General features: G+C 42.4%; 1 long non-coding RNA gene across 2 annotated transcripts in view; it reads left to right on the top strand.

The window, feature by feature from the left end:
• LOC125445254 overlaps window positions 1-7706 on the top strand; it is a 72935-nt gene extending 65229 nt beyond the window's left edge. For both annotated transcript variants that reach the window (XR_007246281.1, XR_007246282.1), the window contains 2 exons: window positions 4096-5436; window positions 7392-7706. This is a non-coding gene — a long non-coding RNA (uncharacterized LOC125445254). The remainder of the gene's footprint in view (window positions 1-4095; window positions 5437-7391) is intronic.
• Window positions 7707-12114: the final 4408 nt, after the last annotated feature.

A 12114-nucleotide genomic window follows, 5' to 3' on the forward strand; every position in this document is an offset into this window, starting at 1 on the left:
CAGAGATAAATTGCTCAACAGGAGTCACTGCATTGGATGGAATGAATGGATGGAGTTTAAAACATTATTGTTCTTGAAGTCTTAACTACAAAGGCAAAGAAGAAGAAGAGGGGGAGGAGAAGTTTGAATTTATACCCAGCCTTTCTCTCCTGTAAGGAGACTCAAAGCGGCATACAAACTCCTTCCCTTCCTCTCTCCACAACAGACACCTTATGAGGTAGGTGGGGCTGTGAGAGTTCTGAGACTATGACTGGCCCAAGGTTACCTAGTAGGCTTCATGTGGAGGGAAACAAATTAACATCACCAAATAAGAGTCTGCCGCTCATGTGGAGGACTGGGGAAGTAGTGGGGAATCAAACCCAATTCTCCAGGTAAGAGTCCACCACTCTTAACCTACAGTTTAGATGCTATTGGACTTTTCCAAATAGTAAGCAATCATCCCATTTGAATTAATGCACAAGAGTCTGAAAATAGTAAACAGTGCACTGCATTATTTATACACACATATGCATAAAGATGTAGCTTGCAGACTTTTTGATGTCGCAGATACTGCATCAGGAACTGATTGGATAATAATCAGGCACCATCAGTTCCTAATGCATTGCCTTCAGCATCTAAACAAGCATCAGCAAAATTGCATTAACATATGTAGCTGTAGTAGGTTTTTATCACTCTGTGGTTGATTCTTTTTTAAAAACCAGAAACAAGACAGTCCCTGTACTTCTTATCACTTTACTGCTGGGAACTAATCCATTGGGAGACTTGCTTTCTGGTGCCTTTTTTTTTTCTTCCAAGAGAGAGATTGAAGGGAGGAGATTTTGTGGTATGAAATGTGTCCTGTTTGAAAACCTTTTTTCCACACAGCATTTGTAGGCAGGACTTCCAATGTTCCAAATAGTTCACTAAAGACATTCCGCATCAGTGTGCATTCCATATTTCACCCTCTGAAGCATTTATACATGATTCCAAGAAGCTTATAAGGACATCCCTGTCAGCTACAGCACCTGTGTCCCTTAAGACCATTTAGAGACAAGTGGTCTTCAAGGTCAGAACCCTCGGGTGGGTCATAGAGCCCCACATTCTTAGTCATGGGCCCCTATAGAACCACCATTTTATCGTTTTTTGGAAAACTTTGCTGCTAGCAGTCATGTTAGGGCTGCCATGTAAAGGAGCTTTTGGGGTCAGGCTAGGCATCCCACAATGCCATGATGTCACTTCCAGTGTTGCCACAATGCTCCAGCAATGCCACAAATTTCTAGTAGGACATCATGATGGCACTCCCCACTCCATCCATTTTCTCCTACTGCTGCATCAGGCAGCCGTATGCAGATAAAGACTAAGAACGAGAAGTCTCCCACTATGGTTCCCCTAAGTCATGTATAGAGAGCTAAACCATCCTATTTGCTGCCCGTCTTTGTATGCACAGTGGAAGAGCCGGAGGATTGTGAAGCGAGGGCACTTGGTAGTGATGGTCCTCATTTAACAAAGACAGGGCTCTGCCCAATGGTGGGATTCAAATAATTTAACAAGCGGTTCCGGTGGTGGGACTCAAATAATTTAACAACCAGTTGTTTACAAGCGCCATTGTAAAAACTGGTTCTGCCGATCTGGTGCAAACTGGCTGAATCTCACCACTGGCTCCACCTCTTCCTATCATATGACACCAATGTCATGGGACTGTGAAATCATACCACTTTCTATCCCATGCTTACAACTTAGTGGGTCTCATACTGCCACCTGCAGGTTAAAAGCTTTTCCGCATTCTCATTTTCGTGGCTTCTGTATCCCTATTGCTTCAGGGAGGGTCTGCATGTGTTTTGCTGCCTCTAGTGGTCGATTCTATATTACATTGCTTTACACAGATTGAATATTGTATATCTTTGTTTCCTGCAGTTTCTGCAGGAAAATATGCTTTATGTAAAGATATGTAATGTCAAATCAACCACTTAAAGGAGCCAAATTCATGGGGAAAAGGAAAAAACCCAAAGGAATAGGGGCACACAAGCAAGGAAAATGAGAATAAGGAAGAGTCCAAAGTTAGGTCCTAGGTTTTAAAAGGCTGACATCCACTTTTTCTGACCACTTTATTACTGTTCTGGAATACTTCAGTTCAAAAAAGATATTCACCACTCCCTTACTGTTATTAAATCTGTGAAATCTGATTCATGCCTTGTATAACTTTCTCCCTCAGTTTCTGGAAATTGTGAAGTATCATGTAAGATGATAGAATCAAATGATGAGTAATTTGATAAGTGTGATTCCACCCCTACTCTTCCCCATTTAGACCATTCATATTAATTTTTTTCATTTCAGATTTCATATACCTTTCTTGACTATTCATCAGTTTGTGTTATTAATGGCTCTTCTTCTATGATATGCTGACATTTCTTTGTTCTGTTGCAGCTTGTTTAGTTATTAACACAGCTTTGAGATTCTCTCAACCTGTGGAAAATATAGATCAGATTTGGAAGATGTCATGGCTCAGTGATAGAGTGCAAATTGCATTGTATGTAGAATAGTCTCTGGTTCTGTCCCTTACAGCTTCAGTTATAAAATCTCAGGTAGCAGATACTGGGAAAGGATATTCTCTGTCTGAGAAGAAAACGATGAAGATAAAGAAGAGGAGATGGAGGAGGAGTTTGGATTTATACCCTGCTTTCCTCAACAGTAAGGAGTCTTAAAGTGGCTTACAAACTCCTTTCCTTCTTCCCACAACAGACACTCTTGAGGTAGGTGGGGCTCATGGGGCTCAGAGAGTTCTGAGGTAGGTGGGGCTCAGAGAGGTAGGTGGGGCTCAGAGAGTTCTGAGAGAACTGTGAGTAGCCCAAGGTCACCCAGCATGCTTCATTTGTAAGAGTGGAAAAACAAACCTGGTCTGCAATTATGTGGAGGATTGGGAAATCAAAACCGGTTCTCCAAATTAGGGTCTACAGCTCTTAACCACTACACCATGCTGGCTTGGAGAGTTACATTCACTCAGCATAGAAAATACTGAGTAGATGCCTCAATGGTCTGAGTCATTATAAAGTAACTTTATAGAAATTCAAGTTGTGTTCCACTTCATATGCTTAGCCAGCAAGTACATGGGAATTCCAAGTTTATTTCAGTTGAGAAGGCAAATTCACATACATGAAGGAATGTTCATGCAAGCCAAATAAACATGGAAGCCACAGTCTGACTTTACACCAATCCAGACTCACAGATACGATCCCATTTTATAACAAGATGGACTATTGGTCCATTGAGACTACTATTGTCTCCCTTCACTGGCAGCAGCTCTGAAGGATCCTGGGCACAAAAAGGTCTTGGAGTATGCCTATCTATGATCTGTACTAGAACCTGAATTGTGAGCTGGAAACTGAAAGACACAGCTCTGTTGACCATGCAACAACAGAAGGCCAGGTGTCCAGTGCTCATGTCAGGCATGGCAAGTAGTGTGCACAGTGTTGCATTCATTTTGCTTTCCAAATCTGCATTTTGGTATATACCCTTACATTGTTTTGGGATCATATGTGGGTTCATACATTTCACCCCAGACCTTTTTCTGTCCTTAAATAATAGGGTATAACTATACAATACACTGTTCTCAGGTCTATATACCTGGGTCCATCCCTGGACCTGTCATGCAGATATGTAATCCTAGTGAGAATTTAGATTCTCGGGTGGATGGGACTGCTGCAAACAGGAAGAGGGGGCTTACGCGTTTTGCCTTTGAAATGGCACCAAGGAGCAGCTGTTTGGCTCACTGTGGAAACTAATGTGTTCTGATTAGCTATATGTATGTTTTCAAGCAAGAAGTTTAGTTGTGTTTTTTTCATGTCAATCAAAATTTACAAATCAAAACAATATCTCAGTTCAAGAAACATCAGTATGGCAGCTAGATTCGAATCCACCTTAGAGACAAACTAGACTTTCAGGGTATAAGCTTTCCAGAGTCAAAGCTCCCTGTGAACACCCTGTTGGTCTCTAAGGTGCTACTGGACTCAAATGTAGCCATTGTACTGCAGACCAACATGGCTACCCTCTGAAACTTTGTTCCAATATGAAAGTTTCATTTGCTTATTGTATTCTTTCATAACTTTCCAATTGTTTCAGTCATCCCAAAAAGACTTGGTCGCCAGATCCAAGCCCCTGTGGAAACCACTGAGAACTTTACTGTGAGTAGCTTGCTGCTGGTTGCCCCCAGCCATTGGTGGGGGATGGGGAATGGAGTCCATGAATTGCCAAGCATGGGGGTAAGTGGACCTTCAAACAAGTCCAAGATATGAGACAACATCATCCACCCTCTAGTAAGCAGGCTTGAAAATCCCAATGTGTGTGTACCCCAAACCACTTTGCTCAGCAATCAGAACTCCCTTCTACCTAAGCAAAAAAAGTGAGACTTGGCACTCGTGACATGGGGAAGACAATGGGCATAGTTTATACCCATTATTGTCAACTTGCGCAGCCACTTACCAGGTCCAAGCTGAGATCCCCTTGTGCACCACAGTCCAGCTTCTTAGCAGGCACCCCAGGCACAGGGAATGAGGAGAACCCACAGCTCACATATAATTGTGTTGCATCTGACATAGGATACCATCACGTGTGAGGTTCCTCTTCCCATATCTGTTTCTCCACTCGGTTTGAAGAAGGCAGCAGCAGCAAGGGTGGCATCATTACACACAGCACTGATGCATAGTTTGGGTTGCTAACTTTTGAAGTGGCCTTAATAGCTGTCCCTTTAAGGGAAATTTGATCTGCTGCAATTAGTGGGTGAGGATGTTTCCCTGCAGGCCATGAGAGCTTCACCTGCCAATGTTATGCAGAAAGCCTCTCTTAAATGCACAGTGAGAGGCCAGGCACTTGGCAGCAGGCAGCCCTGCACATAAACAGGACAGCCTGTGCATTGGGAGTGAGCAATGGTAGAGGCTTCCCCTATGTCATCACCAAGTCAACAGGTTCCTCTCATTAACGTTGCCAATTGGCCGGCTTTAATATGCAGAAGCAGGCAGCTGAAGCTTTTCATGGCATGGAGCTAAATAATTTCACCCCATAATTGCTTGCTGGTCAAACAGTTTTTAAAAAGATAGTTATGGGGACCAATTTTAACGCCTTCTTCTTTGCCTATCTTGAAGAAATCTTCTGCTTAAAGCCCTTTCATTCTTTAGCTCTTAATGTTTTCTGTTTCCACCCTCTGTTTTCTGCTTACCTCAGCCTTTACAGCTGTTTAAAAAGAGGGAGGGAGTTCTGGGTGGGACAGCATTCTGGGTGGGACAGTGACAATGCTTCTTAACCATTTTGTGTTCCCTCTTTCAAGGGTGCTCCTCAGAACATGCTGTTGCAGTTTATCAGCCCCAGATTTGAGGACAAGCTGGAAGATGCCCTATTACCTCACAGTTAGCCTCCCTCCCAACTGCCCATCTGATGATCGAGTTTGCATGCACACAACATATTCCAGTAAGAGTATGAAATAAAGTTACACCCAAGACATTTGCTCGTGGGATGCCCCATCAGAGTGGTTGTGGATGAATAACAGAGACCTCCCTGGTTCTGCGTATAGCTCTATCCCATTTGGTCTAGGGTGACTCAAAGCTGAGCAGATACACAGCATTCTTGCGTCTTTCCCCCAGGGCCTACAACTTATTGCCTAAACCGGGGTTGATCTACTTACAATGCATAGCTCAATGATGACTCACAGAGCGTACTCTGAGTGTGCTGTCACTCAAGGGCTTTGCACCACGTAATGTTTCTCATATGGCTGTCAAAGCAAAATCCTCATCCACTATCCTGCAAGTCAGTGAATATTTTTCTAGTTTAACAGGCCCACAAGATAGCCAAATGAAACCTGCACAGTTTACCTCTGAATACTGAATGCTGTGTGAGCAGACTGCCATCGTTGTCTTGCTCACAGCATTGGCTTCCCAAAGATATTCAGTTGGCTACTGCTGGCTATGAGAAGCTAGACTTAGATGGGTCTCATCTGATCCACCAGAACTCTTACAGACTTCTTACATAAAATTAAAGGCAGGATTGTGTGTGCATGCTATGATTCTGTGGAGGTGCAGGGGAAGAGACTCAGAACATGGCTCCAGGCATAGAATTTAACCCCTATAGAATAATACTTTCTGTTTAAAAAACAAGTCCCTAAATCTTATCTTTGCAAAAGCATACTTCAGAACGTATGGGAAACACTTGCTAAAATTTCAAAAGCAATTGGCCAGCAAAATCTGGTTTCCAGTGTTTGCAAATGGGGATTTAAGACAAACTGCTGAACTCAAAGCTAAAGCACCCAGCAGAGCATATGAGCACACATTAAGTTACCTTATGCAGCTCTGCTTGGGACAAGGGGCAGGATTTGAATCTTTGCCTAACCAGCCCAACTCAAAGGCTGGATCCAGACGAAACTGGCAATTTCTTCCAATTCCTCTTTCCTATAATAGACTCCCCTGTGTCATTCCTCAGCATCCCCTGATCCCCAGGAGAATCATTTTGTGGAAATTAGTGAGCTGCAGTGGGGGGCGGGAGACATGACACTTTCATTCTGCAACTGGAAATTTTAATCTGGATCCAAACCCAACACTGTACCTATAACATCACACTGGTCAATAGTGGTCTGTGAGTTTACAAAATTGTTCTAAAATTACCTTTCTGCTGGTTTTTGAAATATATGCAGGCTACATTGGGGTTTTAATGACAGGCGGGATGTACATATTTGAACAGGCAAACACTGGTCCTCATACAGATAGGATGATATGCACACAAGTGGAATTTCATCACATCACACTTTCCCCAATGTGAACCTGCCCAGAAGTTCATAGATATTTCTTAAAGGCTGGTTTCCAGGTACCAATCACTGATGATCAGTGGCATGAGTCGGGGCCTCATCAGCAGTGGCACCAAAAATGTGAAACTACTTCCCCAAACAAGCAGCCACTTCACAAATAAGCTCCAATCAACAGAGAGCGTTCGGCACACAATGTCCGTCAAGATTCTGATTCTGTAATTTTACTTGGCTCTTTTCTTGATTTGTAAAATTTGAAATTTTCATGATATTTCAATAGTGGTCTGTGAGTTTACAAAATTGTTCTAAAATTACCTTTCTGCTGGTTTTTGAAATATATGCAGGCTACATTGGGGTTTTAATGACAGGCGGGATGTACATATTTGAACAGGCAAATGACTGAAATAGAATCTGCTCTTACGAACGCCATCGGGCAAAAACCCCATTGATTCAGTTAAAGGTTTGGGAGATCCACTGGCTGGTTAAAACATGCAGCCCTCTCTCAAAAATAAATACGCAAAACAAGCAAGTAGGAATTAACTTTCTATGTTTTTTAAGAAGTAAAAACATAAGGAAAATCTTATTCATCACTAACGATGTCAAAATTAACTTTTAACGTCATTCACATCAGTTCCAGTTTTCAAGCCACAGGAGGCCAGCCTTCCTCCTCCTTCCAGCAAATTCCGCCCAGTCACTAATTATGAAAGAAAGAGAAGGTTTGCCAACAAAGGAATTAATGAGGAAGATTCATCACTGCCAATTGACTTTACTACTAAGTTAATGGGAAAAATATGAGCAAGGAGAGCCACCCAAGAGGCGAAGATTGCCCATACACTCCACAGAGCTTTATTCCAGAAGACGCATTTAGACATCTGACGTTCAGTTGGCTTAATCTAATGTAAAAGCAAGGAAGTGACTGGTGATAAATAAATACTCGATGTTTGCAGAATGTAGCAATGCATCTTTTTTTGCAATCTTTTTGACTAGGAAGAAAAAAGCAAAGATTAAGAGCAGGGCTACATGAAGTCTGTCCAAGCATGGAACGGTGACTTGGTACAGAGTTAAGCATCGGGAGATTCCAAGCTTTTATTTAAAATGCACACCAGTTTCTGGCCCCTATGAGCTGTGTGGTAGATTTGATACTATATGAACAATATTCTCAACACCCAGAGACCGTAACAATACATTTCAGAGCATTTGCAGCTGTTGCCAGCCCATACCGTTGCCTCCAAGATATTTTCCTAAATGAATTTTATTATTGTTGCAGGTAGCCATGCATTAACCAGGGGAGCAATTAATGGATGAGACTTTAATGCTCTGCATTGCTCCTTAATGACTTTATTATTCCTCATTTAGCTATTTATACCGGGTTTTACCTGATGGGAGCCCAAAGTGGGTTACATCAGTCTTCTCTTGCCTCCATTCTGTCCTTATACAACCCAGGGAGGTATGCTAGGCCTGAAGTGACTGATCCAAGATCACCCAGTGAACTTCCACAGAAGAATAGGGCTTCAAATCTCCCTATTCCTAGTCTGACATTCTAAACAGGACATCATGGTGGCCCTATATTTTATGTTATTTTATGTTTATTGTTGTACACCTCCTGGAGCCCCTCGGGGATAGGGCGGTATAAAAATCTAATAAATAAATAAATAAATAAATAATAAATTATATTAGCAGATAAGCACATGCAAACTAGGCTTCTGTGAATTGCCCCAATATATTTAACTGGGCATAAATCTTCTCATTGCAAAGAGAAGAGGAGCTCTGTCTCCCCATTCTAGTCTCAAACTGGGTGTACAGCAGAGTACCAATACCCACTTGTGTGTGAATGTGTCGTCAAGGCACAGATGTACAGTTTTAAAGGCAAGAGATATTCAGAGGTGGTTTGCCATCGGCTGTCTCCACTCACTTATATGTATCTAATGTCCCATAGTTCACCAGACCCCCAATCAGCTTCCCCTTGGCCTTTTCCCACCAGTGCATTGGTGCCGGTGGTTTTGGCTTACAGCACCCTTTTGGGTAGCGGAAGCCCATAAAGTTCAATGAAAGGGAATAAAGATGCAAATCCTGGGCTATAGATCTGCTTGAACCTATTCCTCTCAGGCCCTTACAGTAGATATTCAGATAAAATAAACAAGGACAAAATTTTGAGGACTTTATATTTTGTGACCAATTTAGAATTGCTGTCCCTAGTACACCATATAAAACTCGCAATAATAATCTAGGAAATGTGTTCGCACTTTTACAGGGAGTCCCTGTTCTCAACATCCATTGATGGAATAAATTGTTTCTCCTATTTTTCCACTCTTCTCCTCCTTTCTGTCAGTCTCTCTCTTGATTTCTCTAATCATTCTTGTTTCTCCTTCCCGCTTTCACAATATTCTTTTTTTCAGTAAGAACAAATTTGGGAAGTGCTCACAAGATTGTGCACTTTGTGCTAGCACAGGGTTCTTGGGATGCTGGGCTAGATGACCTCTATCTGGTCTCTAGCAGCCCGCTGTGTTGAGATAAAGTCAGAACTGTAACAGTGCACCCAGTACAGAGCTGCACAGCATGGGGAAAGGGGCGGGATTCAGTATGTTCCATGTGATGACCTTCCAATCTGTGTTCTCTGAATGCAGAAAGGGTTGGATCGCAACCTTAGCCTTTAAGTTGCTTTACTACTGATTTCAGTGGAACTTAATTCCAGGTTGGTATTGTGATCAAAACCTTTGGTACTGTGATCAAAACCTCTTTAATCTTCGAACAAGCCAGATATCTTAGATTTTCACATCGATGAAATGTTCTCACTTTTCTACATTACTAATTTATTTCCTTGTTTTGGTGTTCATGGCTGACCTCCTTAATGTGCCTGTGCCCGTGCGTGTGCGTGCGTGCGTGCGTGCGTGCGTGCGTGAAGGAAGCAGAAGAAATGTCATATCTCTGGTGCTGATCTCCATCAATATCAGCTCCCAAGCCACAGCAAAGCTCAGTGAGCATATTCTACCACTCCCAAATTCCCTCTTGATTTGTTCTGAGTGATCCTGAAATATTTTGTTATTCCCAGAACCTGAAATTTAAGACAAACTGCTGAACTCAAAGTTTGCCAAGTTGGGGAGAATCCAGATTCTCTCTCTCTTTTTCTTGAATCACTTATCATAACAAACTTCCTGCTTAAACAAACTCAGCAATGAAAAAAAATTACAACTTGGTCAAAAGGAACATGCCTCAGAACAGCTTCAGAAAACATCAGGTTGACACATAACCGAGTTCCAAGCAAACTACTCCTGGTCTTAAAACTTTATATAAAATGTAAACTTTTATTCAGGTCCCATTTACAAAAGGTTCACACTTTTTAAAAAAAAGTTTATTTCAGTTTCTACTTTCCTCTCCTCTTCCAACGGCAGGGGATGAGTTTCCAACATTTTATAACTCAAATAAAACCAATAAAATACGACTTAGAAATCCATTTACATAGAAACTATTTCCCAAGATTCTGGTATTGCACAAAGAAGTAAAACTGAGAACAAGAATATCCAGATGAAGGAGTGGGTCTACACAGATGAAGGCTGCCTGTAGATCTTCCTGGTCCCCACTGAATAAGATGGGTCGATGTAAATGGACAAAACCTGATCATTCTCCCAGTCATTGGAGTCACCAGCTTTACAAGGTAAGGAATAGCCATTGTCCTTATGGGCACCCATTTATTTTCTCCCATACGTGTGAATGGCTGCTCTTTCAAGCATTATTGCTGGGAAGCAACACAGCTATGAGGGAGAAATCCACTCATGATTCTCCCTTTCCAGTGACCAAGGGTACAATGAGTATATTTATGGAAAGAATAACAAGCTACATTTCCTTCCTGGAAACACCAAGAATTTCTGCAAGTCCCCTCCAGACAAACCTACCCACTACAATGAAAGGGAATAAAGGTGCAAATATTTTGGGAATCCCAGCTCAATGTGTTCAGTGAATACATGAAGCTGCCTCGTAGCGAATCAGACCTTTGGTATGTTGAGGTTAGCATTGTCCACTCTGTCTGGCAGTGGCTCTCTCAGGTTTCAAGTGAACGTCTTTCATACTGGCAAAACCTGAGGCTTTTAACTAGAGATGCCAGGGATTGAACCCAGGACCTTCTGCATGCAAAACAGATGCCCTACCACTAAGCCATAGCCCATTTGGGCTTTAGTCTAACATATTTTCCCTGCACCTGTTCCCATCAGCTATTTAATTTGAATGATAAATCCACATTTGTCATCTTTACACTTGTCCTTTAAAGCAGGCCAGTATTCTTAGAAAATACTGGCTGATTAACCAATGGTCTGATTCAATATAAGGCAGCCTTGCATGTTCATGTGTTTATAGAGCTACCATAGATTTTGCAGACAGTGGGGCTAAAATGGCGAGAGATGCTGGTTTATAAATTTGTGAGATTTGAAGTTGGGTTCTCCTGGCTGATTGCCTTTCTCTGCATAGAGACCCTGGTCTTCTTTGGTAGTCTCCCATCCAAATACTAATCAGGGCTGATCTGCTTAGCTTTCCAGATTTGACAAGATCAAGCTACCCTGGGCTATCCAGGTCAGGGCACTGAAGATCTTAGGGACTTTTAAAAAAAATAATCTGAAGGGAGTTCTCTGAATAGAAGATTTGAAAAACATTGGCAAAGTTAGAGGTAATACCCCTTTGTCTCCACATGGGGGCATTCACCATGCTCCCCCACTCCCCCAACCCTCAGCTAACATTGCTGATCTGCAAGGAACCCCTGATATACGGTTCTGGGTTTTAGCGTCTTGTAAGCTTCACAACAAAACTGGATGGGATGCCACTGACACATAAGCTATCGCCATTCCTAGTTGCTAAAATGCCAGATTTAGACTACTGTAATGCATTCTATGTAGAGCTGCTCCTCTGAAAACAGTCCAGAAAATTCAAATGGTAGAAAACAAGGCAGCTGGGAGAGTTGTACCAGCTGCAACCCAGTGAGTTCCCCAGCCCAATATGGAGTCTTGACTTTTTAAGCCTTCACTTTTTAAGCCTCCACTCCTGCAAACCAGACTGGTTCCTGTAATCCTCCTCAGGGAGGGCAAGCTTGTTATGGGAACCTATGTGAGGTTAGGTTGGTAGGTGCTCACAGAATGGCCTTCTCGGCTGCTGCCTCCACACTGCAGAATTCTCCCCACTCCTACCGCAGGAAGTGCATTTTGTCTTCTTTATGTGCCTTCTCTCCTCAGGGAGACCCAAGTTCCAGTCCTGCTGTGGAAGTCCACTGGGTGATCTTGGGGCAGTCGCATTTCCTCCTAATCAATTTAACCTCACTCAGAGTTGTTGTGAGGGGCAAAACGCATGGTGAGAATGATCTGTAATCTGCTTTG

Source organism: Sphaerodactylus townsendi, linkage group LG01 (genome assembly GCF_021028975.2).
Source record: "Sphaerodactylus townsendi isolate TG3544 linkage group LG01, MPM_Stown_v2.3, whole genome shotgun sequence".
Classification (NCBI taxonomy): Eukaryota; Metazoa; Chordata; class Lepidosauria; order Squamata; family Sphaerodactylidae; genus Sphaerodactylus; species Sphaerodactylus townsendi.